The 21,359-nt window shown below is 36.9% G+C and overlaps 1 protein-coding gene and 1 long non-coding RNA gene across 2 annotated transcripts in view; one reads left to right on the forward strand and one right to left on the reverse strand.

The window, feature by feature from the left end:
* Nucleotides 1–8,998, reverse strand: part of FUT8 (fucosyltransferase 8) — a 97,701-nt gene extending 88,703 nt beyond the window's left edge. Inside the window, exon 1 of the mRNA XM_069858072.1 lies at nucleotides 8,918–8,998. The gene's annotated coding sequence lies outside the window, so the exon portion shown is untranslated. The remainder of the gene's footprint in view (nucleotides 1–8,917) is intronic.
* The window catches only part of LOC138721247 (uncharacterized), a 238,913-nt gene that overhangs the window by 62,164 nt on the left and 155,390 nt on the right, over nucleotides 1–21,359 (forward strand). The gene's annotated exons all lie outside the window — the stretch shown is intronic.

Below are 21,359 nucleotides of genomic sequence, written 5' to 3' on the forward strand. Positions count from 1 at the left end.
ATGGAAAAAAACCCTTTCCTGCATGTGTATTGAGGATATAACATGCATTTAAGTTCACTAAACAAATGGCCTAGGTTAAGATCCTATTGAAATACCAGACACTAACAGAAGTAGTTGGTAATGACTTGAAAACAGGGAAAGGAGACTTGGAAGAAGCATACATGTATGCAAGTACTGAACTGCAACGAAGTTCTGATTATTTTCTGTATCAAATTATGAGTTAATTCTTCTGATGCTTCTTCACAGCCTGTTTTGAGTCTCTACATACAGAGCTGGAGAAAATCTGTATATTTCAGGAAAAACCACAAAATTTAATGATTATATTTGGCATGCGCTAGGAAAAGAATTCGTGGTCTCTGCCATCAACTCCATTTCCAGACAATACATTTACAACCCTTACTAAATTGTGAAAAAGTTGATGCAGAAGAACAATAATATAAGGCAAATGGGGAAAACCTTCAAGCACTGCCAAATTTGAGGGGTTTGCAGAGTTAAAGCCTGATAGACAATCACTCCAAAGAGGCATGTGCAAGAAATAAAAGCAGAATGAGGGCTGAAGAGTTCATGCTATTAAGATATTGTCTGAAGGCATTTAGAATGCATGAATTGAATTGCACTAATTTTCCGAACAGAGCCGGTGTCTTCTTTTCTTTTGACCTTGCTTTGTGGAGGCACCAAAATAATAATCCACTTTAATATACATTGCTGTAAAATGCTCCCAAACTCAGAAATTATTTTACACTGATCATATCCTACCAATGTTCCCTGGAATACGGCTATTGTACTGAACAGTCAAAAACTAAATATAAGCTGCTGGATCAAAAATCTAGGGGTCAGCTGAATAGTTCCAATATACTGATTTTGTAGCATGTCCAGAGGACATGTTAACGCCATTACTTGTGACTTAGAAGTGTATGCTTCAGAACAGATGCAGTTTTCAGAAATGTACCATTTAAAAGGTACTGTGAAGCACTGATGTAGAATGAATGTTGAATTTTCAGATTTTGCAAAATAACTTCAGAAGTGTCAGCATTAATTAACTTTTCCCCTCCAATACTACTTAGTAATTCAGGTTCATCATACAAATCATTTTGTATCATAACACATTTTAAGAGTCATCTGTTAGTTAATAGCCATGATTATTGATTAAAAAACAGAGATTCCAGTTATATGGAAATTGGTTTTCTGGAATATCAAAGGAAAAATAGGAAAAAACATTAGAAAGAAAACATGGAGATCAGCAGACTGAAAATAATTAGATTAATTGTGTAATGGAAGCAAAATGACAAAATTAGTGTAAGCATCTTTAATCTCAATGTTAATTTAAAATTAAAAATGGTTTAGTTAGAGAAATAGAAACATCATAAAATATTTTAAGCAAAATAACTTAGGAACCTACATTATATAACCGAATAGTACTGCTACACCAGAAATAGTTTTAATCCAGAAAGCACCAGTTGTCATACTGCCACTAACAACAGCACATTACAGCATACATACAACTGTTTTTGTAAATATTCTGGCTCCTATAAAACATTGTAACCACAGAAAGTTGCATAATGTAGTTAATATTCCAGAGGCTTACTTATCACTGCCTAAAGATATGATTAAGGTATTGTTTTACAATCTCTGTAGGATGCTAATCACAGCATTGTGAAAACTCAGTGCCCGCTTCCAACAACTCCTTTTGTTGCTTTTTAGTGTCCACTTCTTAAAAAACCTGTGGCTTACCACACCAGTTTTCAATCTGTCACCCTCCAGGAGAAACATGAGTTCTTCCCAGATGACTGTTATGCACATATAACAACAGCACACAATTTTTCCATATTTGTTTGACTTCAACAACAACCAAATCATGCCAAAATGAAGACAAGATAATCAAGAAGAAAGAATGCTATTACATATGGTGCACAAAAATCACCAACTGCTGCAAGCATTCATTGACCAGCTGCACAGTCCAGAGTGGTGCTTTTGGGTCTATGAAAAAAAGCACCTCGTTGTAAGATCATTCACTGTTACAGTTATAGGAAAATCAGCAATCTCCTTGCAGCCTTCAGGTTATGTTCATGCCAAAGTCAACTGCCACGTAATACCACTGACATCAAAAGTCATGTGACAATGGGGCAAAATGGAATGATTGCCCTCTGGAAGTTTGCAACCTCAGACTCCTACCACTTCCAGATTTTCCTTGATGGGAAATAAAAAGTTGCCATCACATACAAAGAGCCACTAAAAACATGACTTCCTGGATAGCACTACCACCATAATGTGCAGTAAAAAGATCATTTTGAGACAATGGAATTTCTAGAATGTGATCAATCAAGAGAAAAGACACATATAGCAGTTCTGCCTTCCTAAGCCAGCCTTAAGCACAGAAATGAAAGGAATGATTCTCTACGGTTAAAGAAAGAATACCATCAATATTAACATGGCTGGGCTTCAAAGTACAAAAAGTGGTCTTTTAAAAATAGGACTTTGTGAAAACATGAGCATTTTCCCTGGAAAGGTACATATTCAGCAGTAGAATTGCAATGCCAACTTTCATTTTGAAGGACACTACCTCTAGCCTCACAGGTGAAATCCTATATGGCGTCCAAAGACGAGAAAGGAATGATACAGTTACTGCCGAAGAAAGTGCAACATGACCCATGAATATGCATTTGATTGGCTGAAAAGGACCTGAGAATGCCTTGAGATGAGGATGGATTTCACAGAAATTAATATTCCTGTTACAGTTACACATAATATTTGTGACGAAAATCTTACCAGTAATATGCTGACTGTAGCATGAGTATGTTAATAACCTGTTGGCAGAAGGGAATATGGTACTGAGAACGGAACTGTGATTCCTCTGTAATACTCTGTAATATATTTATTCCCTGAGCAATAAAATGAAGTCTCAGTTCCATCTGTAAAACCAATAGTAATCCTTCTTCCTTTTTCCATCTCATATGGACATTTTACCAAATAGTCTTGTTGCACTGCCTCTAATATATGGTGCTTCACATCTGTTTGCCAAGCAGCTTTTTTACCACCAGAGAAGCTGAGAAAATAATTTCCCAAGTTCTGCTTTCCCTCCCTGAAATCTAAGCCAGCTTTTCAGGTATCTGTTATCTCAACCAAAGGCCTCTTACATAAAGTATAGAACTAATTTTGTTCGCATTAAAAAAGGTGGGGAAAAAAAAAAAAAGGAATAATTATATCTTTTCCTATAAGAATCTCTCCAAATTAGATCAGTTTTTTTCAGGAGTGGTTTGTCACCAGCTTCAAGAGAACAGTATACCATGCATCATAGCTTACAGTTATCAAAAGGCTTCAGGGTGAACTGTTGAAGATACAAACACTGAAACAGTGCAACAAAAGTGGCCAAAATTGGTGATTATGATACTGAAGGCGAGGAAAGCATTATACTCGGCACCAGTGAGATCGCACCTTGAATACTGTGTTCAGGTTTGAGCCCCTCAGTACAAGAAGGAGATTGAGCTGCTGGAGCATATCCAAAGAAGAGCAATAAAGCTCATGAGGGGTATAGAGAACAAATCCTATGAGGAGCAGCTGAGGGAGCTGGTGCTGTTTAATCTGCAGAAAAAGAGGCTGAGGGGAGAACTTATTGCTCTCTACAACTACCTGAAAGGAGGTTGTAGCAACATGGGTGTCAGTCTCTTCTCCCGAGTAGCAAGTGACAGGATGAGAGGAAATGGCCTTAAGTTGTACCAATCCATTTAGATTGGATATTAGTAAAAAACTCTTCACTGAAAGGGTTGTCAAGAATTGGAACAGACTGCCTAGGGAAGTGCTTGAGTCAACATCCTTGGAGTTATTTGAAATGCATGTAGTTGCAGTGCTTAGGGACATGGTTTAGTGGTGGACTTGGCCATGTTAGGTTAATGAGGCTTGATGATCTTAAGGGACTTTTCCAACCAGATGACAGTATGGCATAGAAAAGGCATCTGCACAAGAAGGGAAAAAAAATTTAAAAAAAGATCAAAAAATAAAAAAAAAAAATCAAGAAATGCCTTTTGTACCATTCATGTTTCCAGTTTACCTCCCAAATCTGTCTTAAAAATCAGCCAGTTTGGACAACTAATTACTGTCCTGCTTTCAAACAGTATTTCAGATTGCCAACAGAGTTTATTTTTACAACCTCGGTTGTGATGTATTTTTGTCTGCAATTAATTGATTTGTTATTCCGTAACAGAAATTCTATCTGGTTGCCAGCATACAATAGCTTATTTAACGTCATGGGCTTTTTATGGCCAACTAGGTTTTTCAGATGTTTTGCAAGCCAGTTCTTTTGTTCTCTTTTGTTATCACATACTCAGAGTATTAGATGGCTCCAGGGAAAGAAGAGAGACTGTTGAGCTTCCACAAGAATAAAAAAATTAATGCAATCTACCCTCCTTAACTCACTTCATGCATTCATCAGGTCTCACATATGTATCCAAAGTCTCCCTGCTTTCCCTAACAATCTGTATCCTCTGGTACATCCTCATTCAGTGAATTAATTTTCACACCTGTTACTATGGTACCCTATTCTGAGTCTTGAAAGACATCTACTTTCGGGTAATAACATTTCTAATGTATTCCAAATAGGAATAGCATGAAACTATGCCAGAAAGTCAAAAGCATGGACAGCAGCACCAGCATTTAGTTATGCTCTTTTCTTTTTCTGGTAGAAGCCACCTTATCACCCAATTTTTCATCCTTTTACTGGTTCTCTTCTTGTATAACTACAATGTACCCTGAGGTATTCCTGCCAGTACTCAGCAGGTGAGTTTGTGCTTTTCTTCTGCCCAGTGGAAGGACAGGAGGCCAGACACACAATGCGGAACACAGTAAAACCCAGTTCAACAGAAAAGAAAAAATTCCAAACTTAAGAAGATTCCCAAACACTGAAGTATGTCTCAGATGATGTGGAACCACCATTCTTAAAGAAATACAAAACCAGACTTGAGCAAGCTACTCCAAGTGGAGCTGCTGTTGAGGGGGCTGGACTAAATGGAAATACATTCCAACCAGCACCATTATACAATTCACACATGCTGAAAAGATCTATGCAGTTAACATTACACAGACTGCTCCAGAAAAAAGTCACCTGAAACACATTGGTTAATTTTGAAGACAGGAGCTTGATTCCAGTCACAGTTACCATTAGACAATTGAAATTGTAGCCAAATGCTGACAAACTACATTGTGAAGAACATCAATGAAAGATTTATTTCACAAGACAGGCATCTACAGTGTGAAACAATGTTAGCGAAGAATTTTTCATTTACAAAACAATTTTGTTTAAATACTAGATTTGGCTTTACCAGCAAAAGCGGGACTTTGAAATTGAGACATGAAAAGCGAGCATAAGGAAGTGTTATTCCTACAAGCAAAATATTTAATTGTGGGCTTTGCTACAAATCTATATTCTTCATATTTCAATAAATCTATTTAAAAATCATGGCCATGCCACAAGGAGGCTTTTAATAAAAAGCCTTAAATATTTAAGTTCAGGCACTTACAAACCTCTTTTTATATGGTATGAATGAAGGGTAACTGCAGTAGTTTCAGTACTTTCTGAGAGTTTTGTTGAACAAAGTATTACTAGGGTTAATTTAAAAAGCCTTCAGGAAGAAAACTGGGGGAGAGGGGAAGGTGGAATTTGTTTATACAGACCGTATTGATACTGTCTCCAACACAATCTGACATCTCACAAACTGATCACTGAAATACAATGATCACTGAAATTTTTTCCAACTTTTTGCATCACAAACACATAGTTTATCCTAGGTATTGCATATCTTTTACTAAAGCTATCCACGTGAGTCAAACACATTAAACGAGACAGAAAGAATTACTCCCATATAAATTGCTCTACTAGTTAATTAATAAGTATATATGTTTTCAGCTCTTACTAATGCTCTTTCATATAGGGTTAAAGTAAAAATCTTCAAAACTTCTCAAGTAACACCTCCACAGAACAGGTTTCTTTAATCTCTGAAATGAGATATACTTCCCCAGAATCAGGATGATCTTACGGCTCTCTTCTAAACCCCTTCATACTTCCTAAGATTATTTCTGAAGACGAGACCTCCAACCTAGCCATGATATACCCACCATGGTCCATTAATATTGTATACTAAGCAGTATACAATAATAAGCAGTAAAAAAATATACAAAAATAAGCAGTAACAGCACCTCCCCAGCATACCTCCTACTGTTGCTTTATTCAAAAATAACTCTCTAACCTGTAAGTGCAATCTACAATATTATTCTCTAGACCTACATTTGGCTTTAACCAAATAGAAATTCAAGTAAGTTCAACTTGCCTAGCAATTTAATACTTACTGATGTCTTTCTATCATTAAAATTACTGTATGTATAAAACGGCAACCTCTAGAGATTTATTAGAAACAATATAGTCTCCCCAAGAGTCAGCAAAGGCAATAGCCAATAACCCCACTGCCTTAGAGTTTAAAAGTTCCCCCACCATCGACAGTTTTTTTGATTCATTAACCAATTTTAACACAGTTAACATTAGTTACAACAAATACCTGTAGAAAAAAAATCAATCTGATTAAGAGACAGTATCATTAGGAACAATTTCAAGTTAATCAACCAATAATTAACCTATGTCCTGATAAAGGTTTTTTCTACATACCAGCAAGGAATGTAATTTTTCTCATTCCCTTTAGACATGGGATATTTCAACATTTGTTTAAAAACAGAAGAGGTCACCAAAACAAACGCCAAAACTGAAGCACAAAAACAATTAAATGAAGATTTTCCTGTACAAACAGGTTCTGCCAATTTGCCATCATTTAACATAATACAAACATAGACACAATAAAGAAGTATTGAATTATCAGTGTAATATGATTACATCATTTAAAAAAAAAGCCAAAACAATCAGAATCTTTCTATATTGTAGATGTAGCCTGGCATTTATACATATCTTGTTCTTATCTCCAAGACAACTTCTAATAAACAATAAAAATGGGCAAGACTAACATCCACGGTCTATCATTTTATCTTAAATGATAATTAAATGATAATGGTGGAGGTAAATGGAGCTAACTCCAGCTGGAGGCCAGTTACAAGTGGGGTTCCCCAGGGCTCAGGGCTGGGTCCAGCTCTGTTCAACGCCTTTATCAATGACCTGGATGAAGGCATTGAGTGCACCCTGAGCAAGTTTGTGGACAACACTAAGCTGAGTGGAAGTGTTGATCTGCTGGAGGGTAGGGTGGCTCTGCAAAGGGATCTGAACAGGCTGGACCACTGGGCTGAGACCAATGGCATGAGGTTTAACAAGGCCAAATGCCGGGTCCTGCACTTGGGGCACAACAACCCTATGCAGTGCTACAGACTAGGAGAAGTCTGTCTAGGAAGCTACCTGGAGGAGAGGGACCTGGGCGTGTTGGTTGACAGCTGACTGAACATGGGCCAACAGTGTGCCCAGGTGGCCAAGAAGGCCAATGGCATCTTGGCTTGGGTGACCAGCAGGTCCAGGGAGGTTGTTCTCTGGACTTGGCACTGGTGAGACCGCTCCTTGAATCCTGTGTTCAGTTCTGGGCCCCTCACCACAAGAAGGATGTTGAGGCTCTGGAGTGAGTCCAGAGAAGAGCGACAAAGCCGGTGAAGGGGCTGGAGAACAGGCCTTATGAGGCACGGCTGAGAGAGCTGGGGTTGTTTAGCCTGGAGAAGAGGAGGCAGAGGGGAGACCTCATTGCTCTCTACAACTACCTGAAAGGAGCTTGTGGAGAGGAGGGTGCTGGCCTCTTCTCCCAAGTGACAGGGAACAGGACAAGAGGAAATGGCCTCAAGCTCTGCCAGGGGAGATTTAGGCTGGACATTAGGAAAAAATTCTTCACAGAAAGGGTCATTGGACACTGGAACAGGCTGCCCGGGGAGGTGGCTGAGTCACCTTCCCTGGAGGTGTTTAAGGCACGGGTGGACGAGGCGCTAAGGGGCATGGTTTAGTGTTTGGTAGGAATGGTTGGACTCGATAATCCGGTGGGCGTCTTCCAACCTGGTTATTCTATGAAATCTGCTTGAGCTGTTAGCCTAATCTGCTCAGCTGTGAAAGTTCAAGAAACTGTCACGACCTTCTTATCCTACCATCTTAGCAATACTTTTCATAAGTCTTTTCTACTGTTGCACCAAAAAAGAATGTAATAACATGCTTGGCTTCTAAGACCACACCTGAATCCATGTTTCAGTGAAGTTCACTTCATACTTTCATCAACTTCACAAAAAGAAGAGTTACCATTCTTCTGAGATTTATCTTTTATGACACATTTATTTATTTAAATGAGTTTTAGAGTACTTTCATAGACCATCAAAAACATAAGAATTTGTAGTACTAAGCTCTAATACTCATCACCATTTGAGAAAAATCTAGCACTGGATCTAGGCTATCCCAGAGCACACAATAGTTTCCACCCACAACAACTTACATAGCTTTAACTCTCAGAAAGACTCCCTGGAATAGAGCCTGCATGCAGCTTCTGCAGAAATACCGCTTATCACTGAGAAATACATATAATATCTGCAATACAGATGAAGTGGCCCAAACATACTGCTAAAGATAAGAGCTTTGCACATAAGATAGAGGTTATATAGTTAATGTATCAAAGAATTTCTCTTTTTAGAGGTGAGAGGCAGTGAGGAGAAGAGAGAGAAATGGGCATAAGGAGAAAAGAAAGATAAAACAGGTTTTTGATTGACCCAGTTTTGTCCACGATCTGAAATAAAAGCAAAGGACATGACCTCTCTTTTGCAAAGTTTGCTTTTTCTAGCCAACCATGACTTATCAACGTAAGGTCAATTTTCAGTTGCTGTTTAAGTAGCACAAGTCTTCATCTAGTTTCTTTACACATAGCTTTTTATCCCGGTGGAGGCAACATCACAGAGGAAGAGAAGTACTTACTTATCAGCAGTAATAATTGTTTAAATTAACACTTTTGAAGACTCTTCTTCCTCACCTTCATTTTGAAGTTTAGGTAATTCCCTGGAAGTAGCAGAAGAAAAGAAGATCATTAGTTTTTATCCTTTTTATCTTTATCTATGTTTTCATCCTTTGACTATTAAGTAGCATTCAAAAGATGCATGAAAACATTTAAAATATTTCTCAGAATTTTATATTACTTGTGATTATATTACTAGTAGCAAAACTATTATGAAACTTCTATTTATACCGAGGTCCAAAAAACAGAAACTGTCTGTTTGATTGCCAAAAAAAAACCCCACAAAGGTTAAGACAAGACCCTCGAGGAACCTGTGGAAAGAAATTAAAAAGCAAAGGGTAAAAAATAAATAGTAGATCCATTCTTGGGAATATATAGCCAGGCTTTGGGAATAAAAAAAACCACTGACAATGAAGATCCTAAAACCAGATGCCAAAAATTAAAATAGAAAAAATTCTTCAAAATTGAAGTAGATGTCACAAAGAATAGACTGTACCTTTAAAACAGATACAAGCAAATTCAGTTGGTTTGTACCACTTGTTTGATCGCAACATAACATAGATAGTAGACCATATACAACATAGCAGATTGTTCAAAACCATTTGTATTATCAAGGCACAGAGTTACTACATCATTTTATAACAGTAGTCCCAGAAATTCAGAACAGCTGCATTTAACAGAAAAGCAATAAAAAACTGCACATATTGGGCTCTGAAACAGCAATAAATTGGATGTTGAAAAAGCTAATCTGTGAACCTGACTTCAAGGGAAGGGATGAAATTAGGGAAGAAAAATAAATAGGAAACCAATTAAAGCAACAATAGTACCAGGAACAGAAGTGAAGAAAAAATGATAAATGCTTCAGATAACTTTTTTATTGCAATGAGAATTCTGCCAGATTAGTCTTATTTTTGAATGAAAATTAAGTGATTTTATATTTTGAAGAGAAGTTTCAGCAGCTGTACTGTTAAATGAACAAGGTGAATTGGCAACTTAAAAAAATCTCGAAAGCAGCAGTGATAAAAATTATTATTATCAATAATAATAATAAAAATATTATTATGTAATTTCCTTTTCACGTAATAAACTATTTAAAATAACCAGGATCTACAAAGTCAGAGGTCATGAACTTAAAAAAACAGAATGTCAGGGTGAAAGAGTGAGATAGCCTATTTTCATTTCCATTTCAGACTTATACTTTGGGTATCCTTCCACTAAGGCGGCATTCAGTAAAAATGATACAGGTTTTCCTGTAACAAAGGCGCTCAGAAATCCAACAAAAAACCCAAACAAGCAACAACAACAACAACAAACAGTTAGCCCATGCATTGAAAGTAACATGAGAGTTTGAGCTTTCCAGAAAAGTTAAACTAGTTCTTTTGTTGTACCTTTCATCAAATCAGTTACACTACCTGTTTCACAAAAACAGAGGCAAAACTATCACCTGAAGGTGAGTCAGGAAACCAAGCAAAATTGAATACAGAGCCCACCTATTCCAAAAGCTAGCACTACAGTAAAGCTATTAGAGCACAATCTAGAATGATGGTTACTTTTGATTTTATACGTATCTTCTTAAAAATCTGTATCTGCAACTCCATTAAGGGGTAGAAGGTAGCATATTATCTGAGCCATAGGTAGGGAAAAACAGATTTAGACAGACTGGTTCACAGTAAATATGAAGTGGAAACGTTTACATTTCATGTAATGAAAAGAGCTATACCGAATTCATATGTTGATCTACCTGAAAGCAACAGCATTACAGACAGTACCAAAAGACCAGGCTGGGCAATTCACTATGCCCTTCTGAAAAATTTTAAACTGCGGCATCCTAAAATATAGGAAAACACACAAGAAGAACAAGAAGGAGCAACAGCACAAGAAGACGCACCAGAAGCAAAAAGCAGCAGGAGCAGGAGAAAAAGGAAGAGCTGAAGGAGAAAAAGAAAGAGAAGAAAGAAGGAAGATAAGAAGAAAAATGGGGGGGGGAAGGGGTGAAGAACAAAAACAAAGAAGGGGAAAAAAAAGAAAAAAGAAAAAAAGTTTCTTAAAAAAAAAAAAAAAGAAAGCACGAATAGTTGGGTGGTTTTTTCCACACTATCATACCATCAGAGTGAAGTCACTACTTAACAGTTGTTGACAAAGTTGAGGGGGAGAAAAAAAAACAAAGTTCCAATGTAATTTATACCTCTGCTCCAAGAAAAAAAAAAAACACGCAAATAGTGAAATATTTTGGGTTAGTTTAACATAAACCAGACCAGCCTACCATGGCCAACTCATTTGTAGCTCTACTTCACTGATTCTACAGGTATGACAATGAAATTTTACTCTGAATTCCAAGTACTGTTTTTGCAAGCTACTATGCACTGGTTTTAGGGTATTTTCTGGTAGCCCATAATCTGCACAGGCTAACTCGCAAAGTAGTATCAAATGCTGTACTGAAATCAAGATGCAGGAGAGCAGCCATTTGATTTTTTAATTTATTTTTCCATCCATAAAAATATTACTAAAAGGAAAGAAATAAAGCCCTTTGTTTTAAGATCATCACAACTAACATAAAATGACTGTCTGTTTCAGGCTCTTTTCATGAAACCATGGTAAACTACAGTCATAGAATCATAGAATGGTTTGGGTTGGAAGGGACCTTAAAGAAGTTCCAAACCCCTGCCATGGCAGGAACACTTTCCAGTAGATCAAGTTGCTCAAAGTCTCGTCGAACCTGGCTTTGAATGCTTCCAGGGATGGGACATCTACCACCTCGCTGGGCAACCTGTTCCAGTGCCACACCACCCTCAATTCAAAACTGTAAGACTACCAAAAATCTTACATTTTTCCACCCTAATACTGCTAATATACCCTTGAAAACAGAATGCTATTTATCATGTAAAAGCATAACTATTTTACGGCCAGCTCTATCTTTCCAAGCAGCTGGCAGAGACATGGCTGAACCTATGTTAGGGAAAATATTACAAGAAAAGAATCAATCTAAACAACAAAACCATTTAAAATAAACAAACAACAAAATCTGCTAAAATGTTACACTGAAGGTTTTTTTATATATGACAAAGAAAAATAAATGAAAAATCACTCCTCCTGTGAGCCAAGTGAAGCTCCTAACACGTGTTTTCCAGTTTTAAGACAAGGGAGAATATGGTTTTCTAGTGAAGAAGCAGTCATTTAGCTTAAAAACGGTACTACTTTTCTCTTACACTCATCAATACATCTGTCTGGCATCACTGCTACTTGCTGATACTAAGCATGTTTCCTCAAACAAATATGGAAAGAAAATACATCCCAGGGAAACAGAGGGAAACAATCTTTTATATATATATATATATGTACATGTGTGTATATATATATACACACACTATTTATCTATATAAATATATAAATTATCTATATAAGATTATCAATATACAGTATATAGTTTAAGATTTATTATGACAAAGAGTTAAAGAAAAGCTGGAATATACTCGGTCCATAATATGCAAGGATCAAAGCCATCTAACTTCCACATCACACAGAATAAAGGCTGTCAGGAATTAGCTGTTTTGCAGTGAAGTGCACGATTCTTTCAGCGGCTCAGTTTTGTAGAGCACATTCCTATTCAAACAAGCTCTGATTATCACAGCTTTGAGAAGGACTAAAAATTGTACAATGAAATTCTGCTTTAATCGAGTAAGCCTGGAACACTGCATTCAACTCTGGGGCCCCCAGCATAAGAAGGACAGGGACCTGTTGGAGTGGGTCCAGAGGAGGACCACAAAGATGATCAGAGACATGGAGCACCTATGAAGACAGGCTGAGAGAGTTGGGGTTGCTCAGCATGGAGAAGAGAAGGCTCCATGGAGAACATATTGTGACGTTCCAGTACCTGAAGGGGGTCTAGAAGAAAGCTGGGGAGGGACTTTTTACAAAGGCTTGTAGTGATAGGACTAGGGGTTATGGCTATAAATTGGGGAGGGGAAGATTTAGATTTGAAATTAGGAAAAAATTCTTTGTGATAGGGGTGGTGAGGCACAGGAACGGGCAGCTCAGAGCAGCTGTGGATGCCCCATCCATGGAGGTGTTCAAGGCCAGGTTGGATGGGGCCTTAGGCAGTCTGATGCAGCAGAATGCATCCCTGCCTATGGCAGGGGTTTGGAACTAGATTATCTTTAAGGTCTCTTCCAACCCAAACCATTCTATGATTCTAATACACAGATTTGAAAGCATTAGTCTTCAAAATTCCTCCAAACAAGCCTAAATGGCAGAGATACTCTCACGCTTCTTTTTCTTTATCAAATAGGACTTTGACTTTTTGACCTTGTTCTAGTTAATGGCACAAATAATGATTAGGAATAAGATTCAACATTGTTAAGACTCTGTCCTTACCAGAAGAAAATATAAAACAGCTGCTGTAAGGTAAAAAATCCCTTCATTGCATTGAAATTTTCTCACGGAATGCCTTCTTAAGGTATAAATCAAGAACAGTCTACAAAACTGATACAGTACCCAGAACAGTGTACATAATCCACCAATTTCTTTCATGGTTAACTTAAAGGCCAAACTAAGAATTAAGTTATTAAATAACACCCCAATATAAACACATTTTTAACCAATTCACTTGCTAGGAGGCAGGTCATCCAGACTACAATAAACCAGTGTGACACTGCAGTTTTCAAGTTCTTCCCTGCTCTCCTCCTTCAAAACATTGCCCCATCACTTTGATAATTTTTCTCCTTTCTTTAAAAAAAATATGACCGTAGTTGACACATCCCAATATTCCGCGAAGACAGATCACTGTTGTTCAGTGTCCCCAGCCCTACCTTTTTTAATTTACAAAGTTTCATATATGCTATAATGACATTGTCAATACACTACATACTTGACCATGTAGTACAAACTTGGGAAAACACTGCAAGCATTGGACCCCTCTTAGCTGTCTGAAATCCAGGAAAACATATGTCATGTTTCTTTTCCCCAGAGCGCAACATCTTCTGAGCCATGTGAAGTGCCATCTGTGCGTCCCAGTCTGGCAAGCTAAAAATCTGCTGTCATTCATATAACCTGTGAGCAAATTAAATGCAAAGGCTGTCCTCTTTAATGAAATAACAAGACTTACAAAGGTCAATTTAGATCATGGCTCCAAAATCATGAGTGGCAAGCATGGTTACTTAAATGGTCATAGGGATGGATGGGTAGCAAATGGTAGACTATCTTCAGAGCTTAATCTTTGTAAACTAATCCGAAATCTATAAATAAAGCAGGAGTAGCTGGAAATCTCACAAAGTAAACAAAAATGTGAATCAACAGACACAATACATTTAGTGGGATACTACATAAAGTTAGAGGGCATATTTTGGTCAAGAAGGACAGATAGATGGTGAAGCATAAAACCTTGTCTTGAATATCTAAGGTTTGCATAATTGCTCTGAGATCCAGAATGCAACAGAAGCCAAATACTCCATATAACACTAAAATGAGAAAGTTACAGTAAGAAGAAAAGTGTAAATCTTCTATAAATTATAAAACAAGAAAATTTTAGTGGATAAGGGTTTGGAGGGATTGTTAAGAGAAGTTGTTTGTTTCTTCCTGGTTGTTTTGGGTTTGGTTTGGTTTTTTTTCCCCAGACAGCTATAGTAGAATTATTCAAAGCACAAGACTAATTAATGATTCACAGGATAGGCCTTTCAGGAAGTAGACTGTAGATACAACTGAGTTAATCTCTAGCTGGTAACTAGGTTGACCATTTACTTAACGAAAGTTAACCTAGAAGGTTACATCAATATATTACTGGCCTGAAACTTTCCCAGACACTGAAATGCAAATCATCATGTTAGAACAAGTGCTGAAATACTTCTGATGAAGGCCAACTGTACTATTCCAACCTCTGGGAACAGTCTGAGGGCTATCACGTGGGTGGGAAAACATCCAAATGGCACTGTGCATGTAGCTACCTATTTTGAAGGATGAGATAAACAGGAAAGACAAATCTCAGTCCATGTCACCTGTTTTCAATACCAGACAATGGTCCGCTTTAGTGGTATTGATACAACTAAAAGGGGTTTGAAATCAAACCAGCTTAAGGAAACAAAAACGAAGGGCAGATAAAGTCTAGAAGAGCACACAAAACTAAGAAAAGAGGAAAATAGTAATTATCTTTAGAAATCTAACAAAAGAATGAGGAAATCTAGAGCTAAGGAAATCACACAGAGAGAATACTCTCCAGACAGGCTATGGAAAGAAAAGACTGGAAAAAACTGTCAGGAAAGCCCAATTAAGGAAGTTATTAAGTGAGAATACTGATAACATGACGAAGAAATAAGGGCTGAAATGTTAGCAAAACCTGTTCTGTTGAAATAAGGTCAAGAAACTCAACAAGAAACAAACTTGTGTCTGAATGTGAGGAAGGAAATTGTTTTTGCAGTACAGCTTCATGATTATTTGTTATGAGTTACAGTAATTAGTTCAAAGAGAAAGCTTATCCCATCAAAAGACAAGGCTATGAACACAACGTTCAACAGTCCAAATGAAAAAAAGTAAGATCTAATCAGCAGGCTTCACAGAAGAAGAAAGACAGTACCATGCATGTCACTGAAAAACAATTGTGATGTTGAAAACACTACGAAAAGGAACATGGCTGTAAGGCACAAAAAAAAAAATTATTTTGTTTCTTATTTACATAAAAAAGCTAGAGGGCCTTGGTATTACTTATAAGGGATGATTTTCAACTGTGGGATTTAATTCAGTCTATCAAACTTATTATATAAAAGAGATAAAGTTTTTAAAAAATTAAAAAACACGCATCTTACTACCCACTACAAGTACTGGCTACCCCTACAAATACTGTTACAGAGTCTTTTAGAGTCAAAGGAATTTATACTGAAAAAGAAGTGAACACACAATAAAAATACCAATACCAACAGAATTACCAGAATCCTTTATTTATGTATTGAATCAATTTATGCAGTAGCAGATTAAAAGAAACAGGATCTTTTATTACTGTCTTACATGCCTAAACCAGTTCCTTCCTCTTTCTTTTTTTTTAAATTCCTTCTTCAAAAGGTAAGTTCTTCAAACCTGCCCACAACGAGCACAGAGTTTGATATTGCATTTAAACTAGGAATTCATATCCGATGTCATCTTTCATTTTAAGTTTTTTCAAACAAGAAGCAATTAAAAAAACCCACAGCATTTTATTCCAAAGTGTATCGTCAAAAAGCATAAGTGGCTCTGCTTTTCTTAACTGTTGGCTCAAACAGCAGTAAGGTGACATTACCGAGACTGTGGCAAACTTCACTGCTATGATTCAGAACCATATCAGCAGCTGTGCAGATTTCAAAGATGGTATCAATTTCATGCTGCTGCCATTGCTGCTCCATGGGAAGACTATGAACAGATGCAACCAGAGTTCAGCATCCAGGAAGCTGAGAAAAAAGGAAGCCGCAACACTGCTTCCCTCGAGGCAAGACAGCACTGCAGCTTCATATTTATCAGGCACAGGCTAATCAAAGGCACATCTTCAAACAAAGGTCAGGAAGACTATCAAAGTTGTGATTTTTGCAATTAAGATCAAACAAGTGGTCAGGGATTTTTCAACAAGAATCTGAAAGACCTTCTTGAAACTTGTATGTTAGGTGGCTGATGGTGCCTGGTAATCAAGGAAGCCAAAAATTTGTATTGAATATAACTACGTTAACGTAAATATTACACAAAAAATATGCCATTTATATATTTCAGTACATCAGAAAACACCTTTGAAGCTACTCCTCAATACTACACACTAAGCTTCATAGAACCTGAATGTTAGGGGAAAAAAACACATACTAGTACTACGGTATATTTCATTTCAGAGAGGTTTCAGGTCTTTTACATTGTTCATATTCATACACTGTTTGACATATCTTTTCCTTGAGCATGCTTCAACACAAACAGACTGAAGCAGCACAATATTTAAAAAATACTATTGTTAAACATATGCACAAGAGTTCCTCCTGAAGTGGTTCTGTTATTTTCCTATCGCCCACTTTTACTATAGGCAATCTTGCATTCCCCTCTTATTCCTCTAATGCATATTTTATTAAGGAAATTTTTAGAAAATTATACATGCATCTTCCCAACTCAGGGATAAAAAGCAAATATCATTTTTGAAGCTACATGTTGAGTTTAATCCAGCTGAATTTCATCTTTTTATCACTTTATGTTTATAATGTATGAAAGAGAGCCAACAGACTCGCTGCAATGAATTTACTGTGGATTAAAGGCTCCACAAGCTAAGAGTTCTTCATTCATTCCAAAAATACGTATACATTGGTATTAATTCAGGTTTCCCTATACTATGCAATGCTTGTGGTACATGCTACCCTATGCGACCAGTATTTCATATAATTTAGTATAATTAAATAGTTTTGTATATATGTATAATATGGATATGTGTAATCCATACTATATTTATAAACCAGTTTCACACGCAAAGAACTTCATAAAATATACCCAGCATCATTTCTGTTCTGCTTCATAACAGCTTCACTTAGCCATAGATCACCCTTTCCTACAGCAGTCAAGAGGTGCTGACAGACACCGTGCAAAGACAACAAGGCAGTAATCAAACACCAAGAAATACGGAATCATGAAACTGGGTGTTCTGCTAAATCTTGATGCCAGTAGGAGGATAGTAGGAAAGGAAAAGGCAGTATATGGAAGGACTCAAAGAAGCATGCAAGAAAAAACACTGAAAGAATGCTAACAAGAATTGAGATGTAATCTTAAGACTGATGTAAAAGCACATTTAGTAGTTGCTTTCACTCTGTGCTTAGTTTTACAGAGATACATAGTTTGACCTCAGCATTGCCCACCATTAAACTCATTAGAGAGACTACTGGACAAACTTGTCACAACACTTCATAAATCTCCATCAGGAAACAAAAGTCTAAAGCTGAAAAAAGAGCAAGACGAAAGATAGCTGAGTAACAAAATGTTTTGTGAGACTCAAACTGTATCCTTGAGAACTGACGACTCTTTCTTCCAAATATATTTCCTCCACACACTACAGATGCTGATGAAGTAACAGTCACAAATTACACATACATAATAAGTGCAGTTTAGGGAAGACAGGCCCTTGCAATAGTAAAAATGCCATTAGAAATCACGGCTGGAAAGAATATTCCATTTTGGTCTACTGCATTTCAGCAGAAGCTTATCACACTGATATATGTGCTACTAATACACTACAAAAAGTATTTACATTGATTATTCTAAAAAAAACAGTCACAGAATATTTTGAGTTTTCTTAAATGTTAGTTCATACTAACTATGCACACCTGGAACTATCCTCCTTCAGAGTAACAGTAAGTCTTCACAGAGCACATCCAAACACAGCTGAAGAATTCTCAGATGGGAATTCACAGTTCACAGCACTTTTTTTCTCTATAACCACATTTGACCTAACATAAGTAAGAAAAGTGCCAGAATCTAAGTGCTTGGAGTACTAGATACCCTTCAATACCAGGTGATGGCAGTTTACAATAAACATCACATCGACACAACATTTCCAAGCAACAACCAAGAAAAGAACTGTGCAAAGCACATTCTATTCTCTTCCATTCCACAGCACTTACAATATCAAAAAGCACAGTGAAGTCTATCACCAGATAAGGAAATCATCGATCTCTCTGCGGCTGTGCTTCTGCCAGGGAAGGTAAGAAGTTTAAGCAACAACAGTACTACATGTTTGGAAGAGACTTCAGGAGAAAAGCCACTAAACAAAGGCTATCAATCTAAAGATTCCCTGTTCGTTTATGACTTTGAGGAGCACTTGAGTAACAGAAATGGTACACAGGAACATTAGGCACACAAGCTGTTCTTTACTGCCGTAGAAGTCAGATTAATGGAAACACCCTCGACAAACAAAAAACTGTACTGGCTAAATATGTTCAAGTTGCAGAGGCCCCTGAATTTCACCCACCATTTACAAACTTCTCAACAGGAAATAAGAAGCTTCACTAACTCTCAAGATACACATTTGCTGCCTAACACAGTGTGCGCATATTGCAACATATCACAACAGTGTCATAAGAAAATATACTTAAATAAACATTCAAAGACTGAAAAAGCATTTCCATATTTACATTTGCTACATAAACATTAATAAAAATCAGAGGAAGACTGTCCAGAATCTATATGCACTTTTAAGACAACTCTCTGAAATTAAAAAGATAAAACAATGCTTCCTATTTTTCATATTTAGTTTCAAAAGTAACCATGTAGCTGATATGTTGGTTTACGCTTCTGATGGAACACCAAATCACATCTCCTTCTACTAGCTCAGATTTTTATTAACACAAAAATAGTAATATAAATCAATAAAACCAAAAAGCTAACAAGATTAATCATTTATTTTCCTTAACAATCTGTACCAAAACACATTAAAAATATCATGCTGATGCCTTAACCAATACGGCATGACTTGACAATACCTGAAAATCTTTAATATATTGTATCATAGCTAATTTTATGCTTGTCTTCTAAAATAAATAATTTTTTCATTAATCTGCTCTGCCTTAAGGGCTCTATGCCTGAGAAAGCAGGATATTATTTAACCAAGAGCAAACCTGGAATCTGCCAGGTCAAAGTACTACAGAAAGGATCCCCAAAGTTAACAAACCAGTAAATTTATGTTTTATAAAAGTACTGATTAAAGATCAGTTTGCGAAAGAAAAAAGGAAGAAAAAAATACACATCTCACTAACAAAACCTGCAGATAAAAATTACTTCTATTTAATCTTTTCCCAATGCTAGCTGATGTCAACTTGACACAAAAAAATTAGATAAAAGTGTATCTTATTGACAGGCAAAATTCAAAATATTGAGTTGCGTGAATTACTGTCCAAAATCAATAGTATCCTTAAGTACTGAGTGCAAGTTAATTTTAACAACTCCACATAAATCCACAGGCACTTAAGCTGAAAATTCAGTTAAAACTCTCTAAAAAAGTAAACAACTTTCTCAAGTACAAATACAGAAAACACTGCAATTATGTCTTCAGACAAACCAATGAGACCTTTTCATTTCAAAAAATAATTTCAATCATTCTACTTACCTGAACATTACATCGTTCCTGTAGAAATGCTGCACTGCTACCCACGAGTTCCTCACTTTTTGTAAAGCTGTAACTAGCTCTTAAACAATTCACTTCGCTACAGTCAATAAGTCTAACCTAGCATAAAAATTCCTCTACGCTTATTACAATTTATGACAAAAGCATAGGAAAAATCAAGTCATATTACATGTTAATGCATTTATCAAATATTATTTCAACAAAAGGTAAACCATAATTGCAAATATTGTCAACCAGTAATCAGAATTCTGTTATACATACAGATCATCTTCATTTGGACTAATAGTTTCCTGCTCCTTGCCTTCATAACTTGTTTAAACCTTTCCCAAGCCTACTGCTTTTCATCCCGCATTTGACACAAGGCAAAGCACATGATACTTCCTCAGATTCTTTCTGTAAATTTAAAAACCACAAAAATAATAATAAAAAAGACAGGACTATGACAGAAACAGGACAATGGAAAACAATTGATAGGTATCAAAAGACTAATCAATCATATACAGATTCACTCCTAGATGCTTATGCAATAAACTAAAAAATGCTTGTAGAAAGCATAATTGAGACCCAGGAAGCCATTTTGCAATTAAGACCCATACGCAGTTTGAACTCTAGTGACCTGCACGATTGTGAGATGAGTAGTCTCAATATTGGTCTTGGCACAACTCCATCTTTATGGAATCCAGCTCAACTACAGGGAAAACTTGTTCAATACCAACAGAAGAGCCTCTTCCCTTGAGGAAACAAACGTAAAACCACAACACTGCAATGAATCACAGAATGCATGAGATTGGAAGGTCCCTCTAGAGGCCATCTTGTCCAACTCCCCACACTCCAGTGGTGCCACCAAGAGCCAGTTGACCAGGAACAGATTCAGATGGCTTTTGAGTATGCCCAAAGATGATGACTACGTGAGCTGTGTGGACAACCTGTACCAGGTACTTCCGTAGCAAAAAAATAAAAATTGTTTCCTTATGTTCAGACAAAACCACTTGTGTTACAGCTTGCGCTAATTGCCTCTTGTCCTGTCACTGGGCACCATTCAAAAGAGCCTGACTCCATCCTCTTCGTACCTTCCCGTATTGGTCCTGATAGAGAGAGAGTTGCACATGCAGGAGTTCGCAATCCACATAACAGTTAATTTGAGTGGGTACAACCTTGTATTGTGCTGCACAAATTCCTTGGTTGCCAGCTATGCTCAGCCCACTAATTCTAACACAGGAGCTTGCAAGCAGCTCCCACTTGGTACTGGTGATTATGCCAGACTGCATGGTCTGTCCTTTATCTGAAAGCGCAACAAGAACTCACGAGAA

Source organism: Phaenicophaeus curvirostris, chromosome 5, assembly GCF_032191515.1.
Source record: "Phaenicophaeus curvirostris isolate KB17595 chromosome 5, BPBGC_Pcur_1.0, whole genome shotgun sequence".
Classification (NCBI taxonomy): domain Eukaryota; kingdom Metazoa; phylum Chordata; class Aves; order Cuculiformes; family Cuculidae; genus Phaenicophaeus; species Phaenicophaeus curvirostris.